The sequence below is a fragment of the Ochotona princeps genome, chromosome 15 (assembly GCF_030435755.1).
Source record: "Ochotona princeps isolate mOchPri1 chromosome 15, mOchPri1.hap1, whole genome shotgun sequence".
In the NCBI taxonomy this organism is placed as follows: Eukaryota; Metazoa; Chordata; class Mammalia; order Lagomorpha; family Ochotonidae; genus Ochotona; species Ochotona princeps.
This window is the reverse complement of record NC_080846.1, coordinates 32003801-32025065: the sequence shown is the minus strand read 5'-3', so window position 1 is coordinate 32025065 and position 21265 is coordinate 32003801. Positions and strand designations below refer to the sequence as shown.

At 35.6% G+C, this 21265-nt stretch overlaps 1 long non-coding RNA gene across 1 annotated transcript in view; it reads right to left on the bottom strand.

Annotated features, from left to right (window-relative positions):
- Nucleotides 1-19720, bottom strand: part of LOC131482105 (uncharacterized) — a 214159-nt gene extending 194439 nt beyond the window's left edge. Inside the window, exon 1 of the long non-coding RNA XR_009246764.1 lies at nucleotides 19627-19720. This is a non-coding gene — a long non-coding RNA (uncharacterized LOC131482105). The remainder of the gene's footprint in view (nucleotides 1-19626) is intronic.
- Between the last annotated feature and the right edge of the window lie 1545 nt (nucleotides 19721-21265).

Below are 21265 nucleotides of genomic sequence, written 5' to 3'. Positions count from 1 at the left end.
AGCTTCCTGCTAATGTTCATGCTTGGAGACAGCAGGTGATGGCACAATACATGCTTCCTTGTCATCACATGGAAGATGAAGAAAACGTTACCGGCTACCTGGCCTCTGTGATATGTGAGCGAATGTGTGTGTGCATATATGTGAGTGTGTGTGTCTATGCCTCAAATACATGAAAACGTATACATAAAATATAAAATAAAAAATAGCAGGAAGTATTTTCTCAAGACAACTGAGGAAGGAAAATGATATTTCAAAATTAAATCCAGAAATAGAAAAAATAATTCTATTTTTTTTTCAGTTTTCCTCATTTGAACGTGAAAGTGTTATCATTCATAACCAAATCAGTTTTGTTTTCACCTCCAATATAGAAGAGAAAGTATAAACATAAATGTTGGAGAATAAACTTTAAAAGATTTTTATTAAATGCATATTGCTCTTAGTGAATGTAATTTATTTTAGGAAGAATATCATCATTTTCAGGAAGCAATAGGAAACATGAAGAATATGAAATCCACTGCACATCATTGTGAGTCAGAAATACTGAATGATATTTTACAAATTCCCTTGTACATACGTAGTTTTACATGATCAGCATAGCCTTAAAAGATGAACATTATCAGCTGTACCAGTAAGAATTCGGAAAACCAAGTCACTGAGATTTAAGTCTGTATACTTAGCAAATAGGAAATTTCAAAATCTGACTTTAAAAATTGCTGTGTAGATTACATTACACTGACAGAAAAAAAGAGAAGGCTAATAAGAAATTATTATTAAGTCTTTCTTCCTGGTTACTGATGACCAGAGATTATCTTACCTGAAAACTTTCAAAGTGCTTGAAGAAAACAGACTTATTTCGGCAAGTCAGCTGCCATAACATTTAAATTGTGGCAGAAAGGAATTTGATTATAAGAAGGCTAAGAGCATAAAGGGGGCCTTTAAAGTTAAAATTTTACTATAAAAAATACATTTCCATTGCAGGCAATACATCTGCATCTTTCAGCTTTATTCTTTTACTAAAATAAATCTCAGATAACATGACCAAGAAGAAAAGGACAGGGCTGGGATGAGAGAGGAAGAACACATTCTCTATTTACTCTATTTACTTCATAAACATCGTAAACTAGCTCCTAAAATTGCATTTCTTGGCAAATAATTCATTCTCTGGGTTTCTGAGTTAAGTTTCAAACAAAACCTTTATTTGAATAGCCAGTTCTTCTTTATGAAATTTCCCATGTAAGTAGAACTAATTTTCTCCCCAGAGAAGGGTCCACCCTTGGTGTGACCTAAGCTCCATGAAATATTCTCAAGACTAATCAAACTACATCAAGTTGAAATACTCCAGATTTTTCTTCCATGATAAAAATTAACAAGTTTGTACTTGCAAAATGTAATAAATATCAGTCAAATCACATTTAATTATACATTTCTACTGATACATTAAGAAGTTGCTGAAATGCTATTTTTACAACAGTCTTATATTATTGGACATTTTCCATAATACCTGTATATTGCAATAAATATGTCAAAACAGCAAATATACTGCACTTTACATATCAGAGACTTCTAAGAATGTTCTGCTTATCAGTTGAATATGTTAGCCAATAAAAAATAAACAGAAAAGGGTATTCAAAATTTTAACTCAGTATGTTTCTGCAATTGACTGAAAGACCAAAAACATGTTCTACTCCTTCTAAATAAATTTTATCTAAACAAAATATTAGAAATAACTATAATCACATAGATTATTGAGTTTGTAATTAAAAATCAGCCATAGATACACAGTTCTCATTTGCTCCTTTATCTTTTATTTTTATTTAGATTTATTCATTTTATTACAGCAGATATACACAGAGGAGGAGAGACAGAGAGGAAGATCTTCCGTCCGATGATTCACTCCCCAAGTGAGCCGCAATGGGCTGCTGCGCGCCGATCCGAAGCCGGGAACCTGGAACCTCTTCCAGGTCTCCCACGTGGGTGCAGGGTCCCAATGCATTGGGCCGTCCTTGACTGCTTTCCCAGGCCAGAAGCAGGGAGCTGGATGGGAAGTGGAGCTGCCGGGAATAGAACCGGCGACCATATGGGATCCCGGGGCTTTCAAGGCGAGGACTTAAACTGCTAGGCCATGCCACCAGGCCCTATCTTATTTTTAAGGGAAAAAACAAAAAAGTGGTAGAAACGTACCTTTGTTAAAGTACTTATTTTAGGGGCCATCATTGTGCCTATAACATCAGCAACAGTTACAGGCACTTGTTTGAGAACCAGCTGCTCCACTTCTGATCTAGCTCCCTGCTAATGTGCCTGGGCAGGTGACCAACGAGCCCCAAGTGCTTGGGCCCCTGCACTCACGTGGGGGATGTGGAAGCACCTCCAGTCTCCCAGCTGCTGTGGCCATCTGGAGCGTGAACTAGCGAATGGAAGCCTCTGCTTTTCTCTGTCTCTCCTCTCACTCATCTCCCTCGCTCTGTAAGTCTACCTTTCAAAGAGAAAAAAAAATAATAAAGGAAAGGAAAAAAGATTCATTTTACCATTTTTCATATGATCTTAATTCCTAACAGCAAAAAGCAGGCCTTTGCCACTGCTAATTTCACACATGTAAAATTTGCTTTTTAGCAGCTGACTTTCTCAAATCTAAACGTATAAATCACTTGAATATTTGTCATATATTCATACGTGGATATTCTTGTGTCACTGGAAGCATTGAATGTACCCTATGAATCTGATTTACTTATATTCTGCCAGAAAATAAATCACTTGCTTTCACAGAATGCATAATATCAGATCTGGTTCACTGGATACTTCCTTTATCTTCTTCTGTTCCAGCTGCATATGACTTAATAGGAGTGAGAAAAAAAGTATCCGTATGTCCATGAGTTCTGTAGCATGTGCAGAAGAGAAAGATGGGAAGTCTTAGAGGAGGATATCTGTATTTATCCATGTTCCGTTACTACAAAAAAAGATTTGAGGTTAGGTACTTTAGAAAGAAAAGAGATTTATTTAAATCAGAGTTTTCGAGGTTCCAGCGCAAGGTTTGACATTGGCCTGTCTCTGGTGAGGACCTCATGGAACATGAAGTCAGCCGACCAACATGTGAGAGAGGAGATGAGGAAGACAGACAGGAAGTCAGAGCTACAGGGAGGAGCCATTCTTGTTCTTTGGTTTTTTTGAGAACCACCAGCTCATCCTGCTTGACCTGACTAACATGCATCTTTTCAGAGGGCATTTTTTCAGTGAGCCCCATTATTTGACGAAGCTACCCACCTCTTCTCATTGCCACACCGAAGACCAGAATTACAACACAAGCACACAAGCCCTTCTTGGGGGACACATTCAAACCAAACCACAACACTGCCTTTCACACAGTCTATAATACGTAAAATCTGAAACTACAGAACTTTTTGAAACACACATTTGGCAAATTCTTCCCAATTTCTAAAGAGGGAAAGATCATCATAAATCCAAAGACAATGACTTTAACCTTATAAATAATAAATGTGGATGATTAAAATTTTAAGATTTTCCCTTTTTAGAGACAGATTAAAGACAATGGAAAGACAAGCTAAAGATGACAAGATTATTAATGCAACAATTGTCTAACAAAAGTCCTGTGTCCAGACTAATAAAAGAACGTAATGATACAATATAAGTACAGATAATTAAATTGATGTACTACACATAATATTCAACAAACATATGAAAGACACTGAGACTAGTGATAGACAGTAATTATTTTTAAGAGTACTACCATACGCCAGTCCAAAATATGCCACTTTGACATAGGGATTACTTTAATTGAAAAGCACTTGAAAAGATAGCAGACACTAGGACACTCCGACCTTTTTTTTTTCTGAGAATGAAATAAAACTCCCATATGAAAGAAGTTCTCCCTTTTCTTGCCAAGATGGTGCTGAAAGCAAAGCAGTGAGTTCTTGCCTCTCCCAATGCCAGAGCCAAAGCAAAGGCTTTGAAGGCCAAGAAGGCAGTGCTGAAAGGTATCCAGAGCTACATAAAAGGAATATCCGCATGTCACTCACTTTTTGGAGGGCCAAGACAATTTGCCATCACTAAGAGCCCAGATATCCTCGGAGAAACAAGTGTGATTCCTAGGCCACCGTGCACTCAACAATTACCCTGCGACCAGAGTAGTCTGTTGCAAAGAAAATAGAAGACAATAAGATACCTGTGTTCACTGTGGATGGCAAGGCCAACCAGCACCAGATCAAACAAGCTGCAAAGACAGTATGACATTGGTCTGACAAAGTCAATACCCTGATCAGAATTGATGGAGAGAAGAATGCATATATTCCTCTTGCTCCTAATTTAGATACCGTGGATACTGCCAACAAAATTGGGATCATCTAAACTGAGTCCAGCTGGATAATTCTAAACATACATTTTGTTTTTTTTCTTTTACCATAAGAAGGAAATCATCCCTGAAAAAATAAACAAAGATTTTCTCACTTTCAAAAATAGGAAGTCAATGAACATTTGCATAAAACTTGATAAACTAGTCCCTTAATCTTCCTAGGAACTTCATAATTAACCTCCCTAGCCCAAGTCCCTTTGGTTCATCATGTTTCCATAATTTACCTCTGTTTTCCTATTTAGTGTGTAAGTTTTCTCTGAGTCTTGATTTTTCTTCAAAGACTAATGAGTACATGCAATAGTTTATATTTTCTTTTTTTATTTTATTAAATTTATTCATTAATTACATTGTGTTGTAATTACATAGAATCTGGGATTCTCCCCCCACCCTCCCCCCATGGTGGGTTCCTCCACCCCGCTGCATAACCATAGTTCAAGTTCAGTTGAAATTCCCTCTTTGCAAGTATATGCCAAGCAATAGTTTATATTTTCATAGATTTCTTTGGGATAGCCTTTCTGGTTTTAATCCATGCCATGTTAACCTTAATTCTCAGACCCAACTGGGAATTTCTAGAGAGTAAAAATCAAGTTTTGCCTTCCCTAAAATTTTATGATTATCCTATTACATATTGCTGGCACTCATTAACACAAAGTGGTCAAAATTGTGAACTAATCTGAATGTTCATGCATTACAAATGGAGGCATAAAACTGCAAAATTATTTTGAAAAGGATTGAAATTATGTGTACATATTTAAACTATGTGTTATTTTTTCATTGTGTGTATACAACTATTACAGATTTGTTCTCAATGGTCCTATTTCCACTTATCGGTCCAAAACAAAGGAAACATATCTTTATACAAGAAAATACACATGAATACTGATTACAACTTTATTTGTCAAGCCTAAACTGAGAGAAACTCTAAAATTTAGCTAAATAGATATGTAGTCTCCTGTTGCTACACAGCAAAATCACTATGGGTTGGAAGCACCACCTATGTTTTAAATATTTTTCATCATTTTTAAGATTTTTGTTGGAAAATCAGATCTATAGAGAAAAGGAGAGAAAGATAAAGCTCTTCCATATGCTGATTCACTCCCCTAATGGCCGCAATGGCTGGAACAAAGCTGATCCAAAGCCAGGAGTTTCTTCCAGGTTTCCCACATGGGTTCAGTGTTTCAAAGCTTTGGGTCATCCTTTACTGTCCTCCCAGACTACAAGCAGGGATTTGGGTGGGAATTGGAGCAGCTGGGACATGTTCCAGCACCTGTATGGGATCCTACCACTTGTAAGGTGATGATTCAGTCAGTGAGCCATTATGTCAGGCCCAGCATCCATATTTTAGTTTACAGTTTTATAGGTAAGAAATCCAGGTATACTCAGCTAAATTTTCTACTTAAGTTCGTACAGGGCTAAAATTAAGGTGATACCTGGAATGAACTCTGATCTGAAGCATTTAGCAAACTGTCCTGGCTCATTCAGATTCTGGGAAAATTTCACTTTGCTATGGTTGTAGACCAGAAGCTTCCCCTACCATGCTAACTATTCACATGAATTGCTTTCTGCACCTAAAGGTTGCCCTTGCCCCAAGACAGTTTCCTACCTCATCTTCAAATATATGAAGGCTAAATAATATCTTCTGTGCTTTTAGTCTCAAATTTCTGTGTCCCAGCCATTAAATAAAATCTTCTTTCATAGTTTACTACTGATTAATCTGAAAGACAAAATGACAGAGAAGGCAGAGAAGGAAAGGAGAGATGAAGAGCTGGAGATAGAAGGTAAGAGGAAGTGAAGAGAGGAGAACTACCTGTGTGCACTGATTCATCTCTCTAGTTTCCAAATGACCACAAGGCCACGAAGGGGTCAGGATAAGGCAGGATCACAGAACTCCATCAGGGTCTCCCACGTTAATCAGCAGACCCACAAACGTGGGGACACCTTGGATTGCTTTCCCCAGCCATTAGCTCGAAGCTGGCTCAGAGCCTGGCAGCGGAGACTATGTACCACTATGGCATACCAGCACTCTAAGTTGGCCCCAAACTCCCTGTTCTTTAAAATGCCTACCTTTCTGCCATATAATTACAACAAAGTTGCAAGCATAGTATGTCATCATATACATAATTCCCACTCACTCCAACTACAGATTTTTACAGATTTTTATTACATTGAAGTCCACTTGAAATCATTCTTAGAATTGTAGTTATTATAATGAAGAAAACTAATGATAAATCCATTATTAGAAAAGAAAAAAGAAAAAGTAAAAACTGATTAGCAACTACAAAAAGATGCTCAATAAGAGATTAGATTGAAAAAGGGGAATGTACTATATGATTTATTTTATAAAACTTACCAAAAACTTTGCAAAAAGCAGAGCTAATCATGGTGATAAGAGAAGATTGGAATGGTGGAAGATGGAAGTTTAGGGACGACACAGGGATGATCGCTGGTGCATATTTTATATTATACATTAAATATATATGTTCACACGTCTATTTACTTTTCATATAAACTATGGAGTATAACATGGTAAACAGAGCAATGATCCTCCAAAACATCTAGGATTCATTCCCCAGCTACACCAAAGAGGATATAAAGTATCTTTGCAAGTGTGAACAATAAACAGACAAATGATAATTCTGTCCAGTGTAATCACCAGCTCCTTCCCAGTGAGAGAGGCTGTACCTCTGCAGATATTAAACTGATGAAGGTACACTCCAGGGTTAGAAATGACGAGGAAATACACTCTCCCCTGAGCCTCCAGAGCATAATACTGTACCAACACTTTTAGTCGAGACCTCTGGCCTCTGAACCTGTAAGACATTAAATTCAAGCTCACTTTCAAAAAAGATTTATTTATTTTTGTTGCGAAGTCAGATATACAGAAAGGAGGAGAAATCAAGAGGAAGATCTGACCAATGATTCACTCCCCCAAGTGACTGCAATAGCTAGAGCTGCGCTGAACTGAAGCCAGGAGCCAGAAACCTCCTCCGGGTCTCACACGTGGGTGCAGGACCCCGAAACTTTGTGTTATCCTTAATTGCTTTCCCAGGACACAGCAGGGAGCTGGATGGGAAGGGGTCTACTGGTATTAGAACAGGCACTCACATAGGATCCCGGCTCATTCAAGACGAGGACTTTAGCTGCTAGGCCACCGCACTGGGCCCCATGCTCTTTTTGTTAAGCCACTGAGACGGTGACAATGGATTAACAGCAGCAATATAAAGGTAATGCAGTGATTAGCCCATAACTCCCTGCTCTTTTTTTGTGGTAGACGCATATCAGTTACCATGTATTTATCACACATTTTAATATCTGACAATGCAAATCCTCTTAATGTATTTTCATTAAAAGATTGACTGGATGCTTTGTATTTCTCATCTTTATAGATAAATTTTAGGAACATTATGCAAAGTCAATATTGACACTGCTGTCTTATTTGTGATAGTATTAATTAAAGAAAATCCATCAGTACTAATAAGTCCTCAATCCAGAAACATAATATGCCTCTTCATTTAATCAAGCCCTTAATTGTATCAATCAACAAACTTTAAAAGCTTAATTTTATTTGACTTTTTCTTATTTCTAATGTTTTTGATATTCATAGCATCTCTCTAGAAATAAGCATTATTAACATTTCACTATTGCTTTCCTAATAGTTAATGTCCACATAACAACTGATTTTCTTTTACACAGTTCAAACTATACATAGCTGTAATAACATATCATTTATACATATATATTTACATATATTTATTTTTTAAATGATGGAGAAAGTTTTATCCTGAATGTGCCATTTTAAAAATATATATTTACTTTTTATTTGAAAGGTAGAGTTACAAAAAGATCTGACTCAGGTATCCAAGTCCTTCCTATCCACGTAGATCAAGACAGAGTTCCTGGGTCCTAGTTTCAGCCTTGTCCAGCCATGACTGAGACCCACCTTTGCATGAATACGGTAGTAAATATGGTAATGCCACCGGCATTAGATGGTACCAGCAACAGAAGAATTCTCTGCCTCATTTATTTCTTTCTAAGATTTATTTTTCACTGGAAATCAGATATGCAGACAGGAGGAGATAAAGAGAGGAAGATCTTCCGTCCAATGGTTCACTCCAGCCACAATGGCTGGAGCTGAGTCAATCTGAAACCAGGAGCCTGGAGCCTCTTTTGGTTCTCCCACACAGGTGCAGGGTTCCAAGGCTTTGGGCTGTCCTCCACTGCTTTCCCAGGCCACAAGCAGGGAGCTGGATGGGAAGAGGGGCACCAGGATTAGCACCAGAGCCAAAATGGGATCCTGAGGTTTCCAAGGCAAGGACTTTAGCCACCAGGCTACCATGACAGGCCCTCTACCTAATTTCTTGATTAGTCTCTTTCTCTCCTCTGTCTTCCACTCACTCTTCCCCTTTTCCTGTCTCAAAAAAAAAAAAACACCCTTTTTAAAAATCTCAGCTCATTCACAAAATTATAATCCTTTCCCTTGCTCATCCTATCCTACATTCTTAAAATACCTACTCCTAGGTGTATTCTTAAGAGCTGTCTACTGCAAGCTAAAGAAGAGAATGCTAAGGCTGCATGCACCATAGTCCTCACCAGACTCTGCACAAGATGTCTCAGGACTTGAGTGATTTATTAGGTCCTGATATCCTAGATCAGACAAAAGGGGTTCAAAATAAAAGGTGGTGTACAAACACCTATTCATTATCAGTGAAACTGAGTTTCTTCATATTTCTTGTCTGGGTTTCAATGCATTCTTTAAAATTTGTTTTTATGAAAGATAAGTAGTCATCATATTGGCTTATTCAAATTATTCAAATAGTCTGTGCAAATTATTGCTTATTGTGGAAGTTTTCACTGTTTTCATGTAAAAATATTGGAAAGAGAGAGAAAGCAGTGAGATGAGGCAAAGAGACAAAAGATGTTAAGATATTCCAAAGGAAAACCAGCTGTGACTACACAGTGATCTAATACTGAGTCAGGATGTGAACTCAATGAGGTCTGATCTCAAAGTCCATCCACTAAGCGGTCTATCAAAAAATATTGTTACAACTCTACTCTCATTAGTTCTCATTTCCATCATGGCATACTGGAAAAGGTAAGATAATTAAGAAAATGGGTGTACAATGAGATAGAAAAGAATGAATTAAAGAGAGATTCCAACATTAAGTGAGCCTAATGAGGAACAGAAATCAGAAAAGGAAAAAGAAGAAAGCTAAGGTACTGCTAAATTTGTACACTGGCTCCAATACTGGGCCACAATACCATCTTTCACAGCCTCCTTTTCTTTGATTTTACCCTAGAACTGCAATTTAATAAGACTGCTGCTTCTTTATTTATCAGCAATGTTTGCAGCTAAAAGTTTATTATCAGGTTGTGATTATTTCACATTTGTATTTATTTGTGCAAAGCACTGACTACCAGTATACCAGAATTTTTAAAATAAGCTATATTATCTGAGAGTACTTCCTTGAATTAAAATCTCAGAAATAACATCCCTGCATTTTATCTTTGATTTGGTGGCCTATGTCTTGACAATCACTATGGAATGATTCGTTGAGCATTTCTGAAGCTTGTACTGCTAATTGGATCTATTACAGAAAAGCTCACCGGGAGCATGTGCTACACTTTTCCATTTTTATTCACTATTAGATTAATTTGATGATCCATATTTGCCATTCTTTACTCCTTATAATAACTGACATGTTATAACCCATCTTAGAGAATTTTAAGGGGGCACAACATTATTCCAGCTTACAAAGACTTGATTATAATATGGTAAGCACAAAGTAACTCTTGAAAAAGCTTTCAAGACAATACTCAGTAATGTGTATTGTTGTAACTGATACAACAAATATGTGGTAAGTAGCTCTTAAGGTACAGATCCTTATCAAAGTAATTTCAATAAAGACTAAATTAAACTAAATCCTATCCGAAAGATAGGAGACAGGCATGACCAATTATAATGAATATGATAATAGTGTATAATTTATTTTTATCTAATATGTTTAAGATTAATATATAACTATATGAAATAAAATAGTTAATAATAACTATTAATAGAAGATTTTTTTTGCGTTAGACTCTATGCCAAGCATTTCAGTAAATTATACGTTTTAATACTTCTATTCTTATTATGTGATTTTATTTATTTACTTGTTTATTTTTAAATTGCTTGAGGGGCAGAGAGATAGAGTTCCCACCCACTGACTCACTCCGTAAATACCAACACCATTTAGGACTAGGTCAGACGAAAGCCAGGAACTGGGACAGTTCAGTCGAATCTTCCATCTAGCTGGTGGATCTTGACAACTGCCTCTCAGGGCTTGCATTCCCAGGAAGCAGAAGTTGGGAGCACAGCTGGGATGCAATCCCAAGCCTACTGCTATGAATACAGGCATCTTAACTGGCTATGAAAAACTATCCATCACTTCATTCTTCAGATTTAAAAAAATAACAAATAAAAGCACCATTTTAGTAGTAACAAAAAGTAGACTTAGCTGAAGCTCCTTATTGGGACTGGTACGATTTAGGGTTTAAACACTGGAATGCTACTCAGTGTAAGGGAGCTAATCTGTATTCCAACACCACTTCCTGCCTCAGAAGCTGTGTCTGTAGAGTGGAAATAGTAAGAGGACAAACCAGACAAGGTTAAACATGAGAAATGAGTAAGTCAGTACAATATGCTTCAAGAGGGTCTCCCACACAGGTGAGGCCGAACAAAGACTACTCAGACTATTTCTCAAAAAAAAAAAAAAAAAAAAAAAAAAAAGCCAGTAAAGGAATCTGCGCAAAAAGGATAATCAAGGCATAGAACAGAAGGACTATTAAAAGCTTAATCTTCTTTTTTTCCCTTTCAAGTCATTAAGATCAGCTGATGTATAGAAAGGGAAAAAATGGGTGAAGGAAGCACATACAGTTCAAGAATTCACTGGGAATCCTAATGTTGTGATATCAGCCTGTGATTACACTGTGATTTTCCATTTGTACTTTTCTACAATTCTAATAACAGAGTGTTAGCCCTGAAAATGTGGAAGGCAGAGACACAGAGAAGAAAAAGGGCCAATTTTATTGTTAATTTTTGGTTGTTATTCCTGAGCTGTTGTATTCACTTTATTACCAAGAAAACAGCTTGTGGTTTATTTATTACATGGACTGCAAATAAGTCACGTGATTTATGGTTCCTAATGCATCTTTCTGCTTCTAATGAACAAATAAAGACACCACCAGGAATTTCAGTTAAACTCATTGGGTCTGTGTAATGGTACTGCAGGTTGAGTTGCTGTGTGCGGATACCTCTGTCTTACAGTGAAGTGAGTTTTTTAATCCCAGATGTTCTGCTTTAATCCAGTTTCCTGCTAATGGGCCTTGGAAGGCACAGAAGATGGCTGAGGTGCCTGGGTCCCTGCAATTCATGTAGGGCATACAGAGGAAGTTACTGGCTCCTGGCTTTGACCTGACTCAGATCTGACTGTTGCAACCATTTGGAGAATGTAGCATCAGATTAAAGATCAACTCTTTGTCTCCTTCCCGCTCTCTTCCACTCCCACCTGTCAACTCTTTCATCTCAGTTTTTTTTCCTCTTCCTCTTTGCCACATTGCCTTTCAGATTAAAAAAAATCTTAAAAAATGTATAAAACCACTGATAAGAAACGGGGGTGTGGTCCATAATGAAAGTGTAAAACCAAAACACAGCAAATGATTTCAAAACGTTACGCTATTGTTTTTTAATATTTATTTATTTGAAAGGTAGATTCCAGGGAGAGATGTGAACCAGGGCATCTTCCACCTACTGTCTCATTCCCCAAATGGCAGCAACAGCCAGGATTCTGGCAGACCAAAGCCAGGAGGCAGAGATTGCTTCTGGGTCTTGCATTTAAGTGCTAGGGACCCAAGGACTTGGAATATCATATGCTGCTTCCCCAGGCACATTAGCAAGGAGCTGGATCAAAAGTTAAAAGCCAGGACTTAAACTGATGTTCATATAAGATGATATCACTACAGATGGTGGTTCAACACCTTACATTACAGCACAAGCCCCAAAATATTTAATATTAAAGATCAATACAAATTTTCTTTTTTTAGATCATTGACCCATTTGGTAGCTATGTTTTCTTTGAGTAAACTGTTAAAAGTTAAATAGTGCTAACTGCTTGGTTTACCTAGTTTAATCTATATATGTTTATGCTTAGATATTATACTGTATCCTCCAAAATATGTAAGCATTCCAAATTAAGGGGAAACGTTTGAATAAACCAGAAAAAGAGAGACATATATGCAGAAATGAATTTGAGTTTAGAGCTAAATCTGACCTTAGATATTTAACCACCTCTGTTCTTGGGAAAGCCGATTAACTTCTTGCTTTGTACTTTCATATATATATATATATAAATACATATTTTTTTCAAAAGAAAAAAAGAAAATATGCTTGTAAATGAGTGTGTAGATATGTTTGTGTGTAAATACATCTATACATACATCATACTCAATTAACTTGATTGAATATATGGAAATGAAATAATTATTTTATTATTTAATAATACTATAATTTTACTCCTCACTGTATATCTAATTACATTTCTGAATAGTGAAGTAGAAACATTTGGCACCCTAGTTATGGAAAGACAACACATATTAGGAAACAACCACTTGGTAAGTGCTTATCAGTATTAACTTATTTGAACACCTCCACTCAACCTAATCTGCTCCAGAAATGAAGCATATCACCATTTCACAGACAGGAATATTGAAAGGCAAAGAGTCTATTCAACTTTTCCAAGAACATGCAGTAGGTAAATCCTAGAAGTTGTATTTGAAGGCAAATTTGGTTAGCTACTAACCCCTGTTTGTTCGTCTGTGTAATTCTCTATCATGAGCACATGACTATGTGTATATGTGGAAAGAGAAAGAGCAGAAGAGAAAAAGACAAGTTGTTTTATTAAATCACCAACAAAGATAAATAATATCAATGTATAGTCAGCACTAACTACATGAGTCTACCATAACACAAAATTTTAAAGGCATTTAAATTCTTTACATAATTTTATCAAGAACTCTGTGACCTATTGCAATCCAATATATATATATATAAACCTGATAATCCACTGGCTGTCTGGTTTTTCCAAACCTTCATTGCACTGATGATTCCTCATGTCCACTAATCCATAACACATATGTTTTCTGCTCTATTATATCCTAAAAATGTAACAGATTTTTCTCAGGTTCTGTTTCTTGGAACATTCCATTCCCCTAGTCTGGAACATCTTCTCATACTTTCTGTATTTACCCAAATCCAATCTGCTTTTAAAAAAATCAAACTCATTTTGTTCATAAAAGCCACATGATTATTTCTAACACCAGTTTCTGAAATGTTGATTCATGGTAAAATTTCTGCTAATATAGAGAAAAATGAGGAAAAAGTTTTTTAAAGTGGTGTATGAGTTTAAAGACCTGAGGAAAGCTGCTCCAATTTTCACGACTCTAGTACATTTAAGTTTAAAACATTTGTATCTAAAGATTTGGGGAGCAAATCTAACATATAAATTTGTTTGCTATTCCCATAGTCCATTGCAATACACTGAAAACGCCTTCATTGCAGTACTTTATCTATACCAGAAGATTTCTCACACCCAACAATGGAACAAAAACAATTTATTACAATATGAGTCTCAATTTTGGTTTTAGAACATATGGTCATAAATTCATATCACAAAATACAGCACTTAAAAATAGACAGAACTAGCATAATTTACATAGTCTCTCTTACATGTTTGCCAATTGCTTCTGGCTCTTTCGTATTACCTCCCTTATAGATTAAAGCTGCATAGTTTAGCAGAGTTCCTGGAGTTCCTCTAACTGTGGAACAAGCCCCTGCTAGTTCCTGGCTGATTAACTAGGCTGATTCTTCATCTGTTTGGACATAAAAACAAAATGAGATTTTTATTAGAGTAAGGCTCCATAAAACTGATGAGATGATGAGCACTGGGTTAATAACAGCTATTCCGAAAACATCCAGTGCAAGCTACATAATAGAAAAAGATGAACTCTTCTTTCCTTATTGACATTATTCCCTGGAGATTTATGAGTTTTTTGTCATGTTCTCTGAAGGATGAAAACAGCGCTTATTTGTGGAAACAGGAGAACATCCTGCCATCTGCAATAAGAGCTGACCGATTCAGTGATCTCCAAACATCATAAGAAATTGATGAATCCATGATTCTGACTGAAAAAAAAAAAAGGTTCTACTGCTTTCAAGGCTACATCAAAAATATGTCTTTCCACTACAAAAACAGAAAGCCAAAAACAATAAATGCACAAGAAATGACATTATAGGTGACAAAACAAGACCTTGGATTATGAGGAAAACGAAGAACTATGTAGTCCTCCTGCTTTGCCCCTAAGCCAAACACGGTTGTGCTCAAGGGAAGCACTGTGTTTCTACCTCTGACACGTGGCCTTACACATATCCCCTGAGGCTGGAGCTGCCTTGCCAGCACAGTGCAGTTCCTCTGCACTCGTTCCTATCATTTTTTTTTGTCATATTTCAACAAACCAAACAAGCTTGTGTATAATATTAATGCCTAATGCAACATTTATCTTTCATGTTATTACATAATTATGGTTATAGCTGCCCTATATCAAACAGCAACTGTCTTAACACGAATTTCCCTTCTTTTTGAGAAACCCTTGACTGTATTTCAAAACAAAATTGTGTTGTCTTGAATTGATATGATGATCTCAAAGATGAGACACTCTTCAAGGAAATACTTCAAGAAAACAGTTTGGAAGATTTCATATCAAGGATGATTCCACAGTGACTTTTTCTTTAAGACCTACAGTAGTGTATTTCATTTATTTATTTTAGGAAAAATGATGACTTGAATATATAAATGGAAAAACTGTGTTTGTTAAGTTTATGTTTTCTGTAAAAATTAAAATTTATATTGCTCCCTTGTGGAATTTAATAAGTTTTAAGATGAATTCAACAAGCATATTAGTTAAGTAAAAGCACTATTATTCAAGTAAATTAAGTCTGTTTATTAGGGAAATTTCAACAACCTCTTTCTTTCCTGCTGGAGAAATAAAACTTAAGGAAGAAATTCTATCCAAGAATAGCAAGTTGTTCTATGTCATGTCTGAAGTAGATGGAAGACTCATACAAAATAGCTATTCTCAGCAGACTCCAGAAAAGCATAAAGTTTATAAGTTTACAATAATTAGTCATTTATGGGGTTCAATATTTAAATTGCCTCTTAACCTTATCCAATTGATTGAAAAGGAAAACTAAGGACCACAGAGGTTTAGAGAGAAATCTTCTCCTTTTGAAAATAAGAAGCCAAAATTAATCAGACGCCACCCCACAAATTCAACCTGGAAAGGTATCAATAACAAAACTTAAAATGTTCACCTTGAGTACAGATAAACTTTAAGGGGACAAATGTAAGCTCTAAGAAACTGTCTTAATTCTTACATAGGGAAGCTACTTAGGAAAGTGGAAAAAGGAACATTGGGATTCTTCCTTAGACAATTTTAAGAACAAATGGAAAAAATATAACAAACTCAACATTCTCAAAATAAATCCTTTATTTAATACATGCTCACCATATATATCATCCTTCTAAATAAAATGAAACAATGTTAGTTAACAATCTTCCTTAGTATCTGGATCTCATTTATTTTCACACTAGAGTTAAGGATGTTGAATATTCATTGCCCTTTCCCAAAGAAGATAATAATTAAAGCTGGCATTCAAAAGATTTAGGAGAGATAATTATTGGAGCTAGACACCACGAATTTTTGCTCCTTTACTCAGTCATCTACAATTTCTGGGGCTGTAGGATTTACACAAACGTTTTCCTTGCTAAATGTGATGGATGAGCAATGATCACTGAAAAATAAAGAAATTGTCCACATATTTCCCTATTTATAAGACTGTCAATCTTAATATCTGAGACATTTCAGATACAGGGAGGATATTCATGTTATTAATTGGATTAAGTAATAATATTTTAAAAGAAACCATTGTTTACATTACACAGTACATAAATAAATTTTAGAGGTTTTTATACCTGAATTAATTTTCTTCAACTTTATGGAAAAGGCCATAAAGAAATTCTTAATAGATTCCACATAACTATTATAAAAATAATTGTTAAATAAAAATGTGCCCATGACATATATTTTACAACTAACCTGTTATTGCACCCTATAAAGTATGAGACATTTTTTTTTAATACCACACACAAATCTCTTTCTGAGTTCTCCCTGAGCCAGGAATTTCAACTAAACATTATTAAGATGAAGTCTAAGAAAAACATCTTGCAATACATACTTTACGCCACAGCCTACAAGACATTGACTGTATGTCAGAACATTTCAGCAAAAGGAAATAAAGAGGAACAAAACCTGCATTGTACCTAGGAAAACAGTAAGTAAAACCAATTGGGACCACACATTTTTTAACTTCTCATTTGCAAGAATATATCATTTCTTGATAGTAAATGCAGTTTGTTGCCTTACTGCATGTACTAAACATTAAATAAAAAGCAATAATTTAGAAATAAATTAGATTCTATTTCCATTGCTTTCAATTAGGGTCATGTGTATATTTTATGTTCTCAAAAAATGAATCAAGAAAAATTTTAGAACAAAATAGAAGGCAATAGAATTTTGTGTTTTTAAATTATGTAAGGCCCTATTTAAGGTCACAAGATTATAAAGTATCTCCATTCTAATTGATAAAATATCAAATGATGCACAGTCACTAGAAATGTACCTTTCATTAACCATAGTGACATGTCCAAACATAAAAATAATCATATGCATCTTATAAGATATTACAGATTCAATTACACTGAAAATTCAAATTACATATAAAATGATGAACAACTAAACCAGCAGAATTACTCCTGTCAGCGTCGGGTTGCAGGATGTACATTATCAATTCCATTTCCCTGGCTTGTGGGAAACCATGGTTATTTAAAGAGATATTTTCTATGCTTCTTGAGCATTTTATGACATTAAACTCCAAGTGAATACTAATTTGTTCCAACATAATATTTCTATGTGTTTAGGACACATCAATACAAGCACATTTTCAGCAAAATAATAAAAATCACAGTTGAAACGTCTTTATTCCCTTGTTATACAACTTCTCTGCAATCAACTCTTGCCTCTACTTGTTTTATTTCTCCAGAGTCTTCTAGGATACAATTTTGCCCTGATTTTACTATCACATCTCTGACTTCCCATTGCAATTATCTCCCTCTCTACCCTTGGTTTTTTGACCTTGGCACTCCCAAGACTCTAATTGGGCCTCCTCTCTGGGTACCATCACTCCGTAGGCAATATTATCAAATCAACTGTATTTTCAGGAAGACAATCAAACAGGGCACCAGAAGACAGAAGCATGTTTTTCATAAGGATGCTCTTATAAATTTCCAGCAAAGGGGAGCATCTTAAGTTCAAATATTTTCACAAACAGTTGGTAAAGCAAATTAACATAGGTTGAGGAATTATTCTTTTAATTTAGTAATTATGAGTTTGTACGATTCGTCCCTAAAATTCACGTGTACTTCCTGTACACAAATCAATAAATGTGATACATCACCTTAAAATTGAAATATAAAAAACATATGGTTATCTCTATAAATGCAGAAAAAGCATTTGATAAAATCCAATACCCTTTCATGATAAAATTGGTACAGAAGAAACAAACCTCAACACAAGAAAATAAATGACCAACCCACAACCAACATCATTTTGAGTACAAAGAAGCTGAAAGCATAAATTCCCACCATGATTCAGAACCAGACAACAACGATGCCCACTCTCACCATTACTATTCAAGATTCTGTGAGTTTTAGTGAGAGAAATGAAGCAAGAAAAAGAAACCAAAAGGGAACAAATAAAAAGGAAGAAGTCAAGTCATCCTGGTTTGCAAATGATATTATCTTAAACAGGGAAAAACCAAAAGAATCCACTAGGAGAGTATGCAAATGCAAAAGAGAATTGGCAAAAAGAGTGGTAGGATAAACATTCAACACACAAAAAATCAATAGCCTTTATATGCACAAACAACAAAATGCCTGAGAAAGAACTTAAAACTTAAAACTTCAATCACATTCACAACAGTTCCGGAAATACATAAATACCTTGGGATAAATTTAATGAAGAATATGAAAGACATCTACAGTGTAAAATACAAATATTAAGGAAAGAAATAGAAAACACAAAAAAGAAAAGGAACAAATGATCCATGCTCATGGACTGGAAGAATTATCATCAAAATGTTCATATTAAACCAAGCAATTTACAGATTCCATGTTACCCCAATCAAAATACCAAGGAACTTCTCAAAGGTAGAAAAACAATTCTAAAATTTATATGGGAACATGGGAGAAGTAGTTACCCTGAATAGGTAAAGCAATCAGAAAAGCAATTTACATATTTAAGTGAGTAAGCACATGAATGTGAGATTGAGAGAGAGAGAGAGTACTTTCACTAAATGTCGAATAGGAAAACATAGTCTCAGCAGGATTAAATACTAAAATGGGCTTCGAATGAATTTCCCGACATCTCTCTCCTTGGACACCATTAAGAGGACAAGTACTTACTTTCAGAAGAAGTATTTAAATCTTTAAATTCAGAGTTAAAACAATATAAATACACTTAAACATAATTTTTATAGTTCCTTAAAGTTATAGTCAGCAACTTTCATGTATCTAATCCCTAACTTAATTTACTATAAATTTAGAAGTATTTAAAATAATACTTCGGATTTTTCTTTGGCTTATAATAATACTGATGATAATAACATAGTACTAATAAATAAAAATAAAACAGCATATACTGAGAATAACATATGCTTGCCACACAGTCTCCAGAATTCCTTCCACTTCATATCATATCAAGTATAATCTATTTAATCTTTACTATTCATACATTAAGTCCTGTGCCATAGACAGATATGAGAGAGTAGATTGAGGAAATTACCCACTCAAGCAAATGACAAGGTTGAGATTTATAGCCACTTCCAGTCATACCACAAGGGTGACATTCTCCTAACCATTCTTCTATGTTGCCATTATTCATCATTATATCTTTTAATAACCAGCATTCAGCTTGATAAAAATGTATACCCTCTTGACCTCTATATTGCAAGGTCCCATGAACTTCTCCGCTTCAGCATAATTTAATGAAGTGGAACAAATCAGTTTACTCATGTCATGTTCTTTGCAGGGTTAATGGCATTCACTTTTGTATTTTACCTTTGTTTATACTCTGCCATTCTTACTGAAACTGCTTCTCATCTTCAGTTTTCTGCAGCAGTAAAACCAATGCTTCTGGCAGCATGCTACAGAGGAACAATTGGAAGGAAACATTGAGAAAGTCATATTTCGGACATATGATATTTTCCATCCCTTTCTTCTACCATCAAAGATGGAGTTCAGCATACAGGTATTTTCAACATTGGGGGAAAAAATCATTCTGACAGAGTGAATGCACAAAGAAAGGGTATTTTAAGATATATATTTTCTCTAAAATTTTACTTCAAAGTACAAGTTCATGATTTCCAGATAACATAAACTACTAAAAAATCAAATTTAGTAGTCTACATCTGAACAATACAATCAATGTGCATTTTCAATGTTTCAGGTTTGGGTGTAGGGAGCTATGTGCTCAGTAGATCGATAGCTTGCTAGCTAGCCAAATCTAAATCATAGCTGGCTGGTTATCTATCTATCTATCTTCTTCTCTTTCTTTCTATATCTCCCATAATAGGACTCCAAAAGCATAACTCTTCTCATTTTTGGATTGAGAGACAAGACATGTGGTTGGTGACATTGACTCTAGTGACAGAGATGGATACTAAATGCAATGACTAACATTTTCCTTTGCAAGTATGTCACAAAATTCCAACTGGGTGCCCATCAGCTTGAGGATGTATGTGAGAACGAAGAATAGAATTCTTAGATTAAAAAGGTATGTTTTGAAATCTTAGAGCACTCCATTTCAGATTCCTTAAATATCTACTTTATTCATCCATACAGATACTATGCAGGGCTTCTAGTTAGCCAATTGTGTGTAGTTGACTTTGACACTGATTTGCGTGAGGCTTGCGTTCCAGTCTTCCTTCTTGGTGTCCACAGCGAAGTTGTGGATATCTGCCCTACCAGAGACCAGCAGGTCACTTTTTCTCTGAGTCTGATAGAGAATACAACCATCCCAAATAACATCTTAACGGCTGTGTCAAATGCCACATCCAAAAAGGCAATTCCTTTCAGTTTATTTTTTTAAAAAATAAACTGAAAGGAATTAGGAAAGTCTGATTTGATATTCTCTAGGGGCGAGCAAAAGACATTTTCTGTGTGATCCAGACCAAAAAAAAAAAAAAACCTGTTGATCAATTTATGTATTTATTCATCTCTTAAAATTTATTTTGCTTATTAGAAAAGCTGAAGAAGAGAGGAAGTGAAGATGAGAGGGTGTGAAGACGAGAGGGAGAGAGAGACAGAGAGAGAGAGAAACAAACAAACAACAACAACAAAAAAGCACTGTCCATGGAGCTGGGACTGCAGCCTGATCTCCCTTAAGGGAAGCAGAGGCCTAAATGCTTGCACCACATCTGCTGCCTTTCCTGGCACATGACAAGGCAGTCAGATCCTAAGTGGAGCAGTGGAGACTAGAATAGAGGATAAGATAAGGGATGCTGGAGTCCAAGTAGCAGCCTAACTGGCTCAGGGTTACTCAATGTAGATAAATGCTGAAGCTAAAGGAAACAAAACAAAGTGAAGCCCTGTATGGAAACATAAAATGTCTACTTTTTGTGACAGTGAAAGGAAAAGACATTTGAGAGAAAATGGTCAGCCAGAGATGGGCTATATCGATGATGAGGAAGTGTCTGCT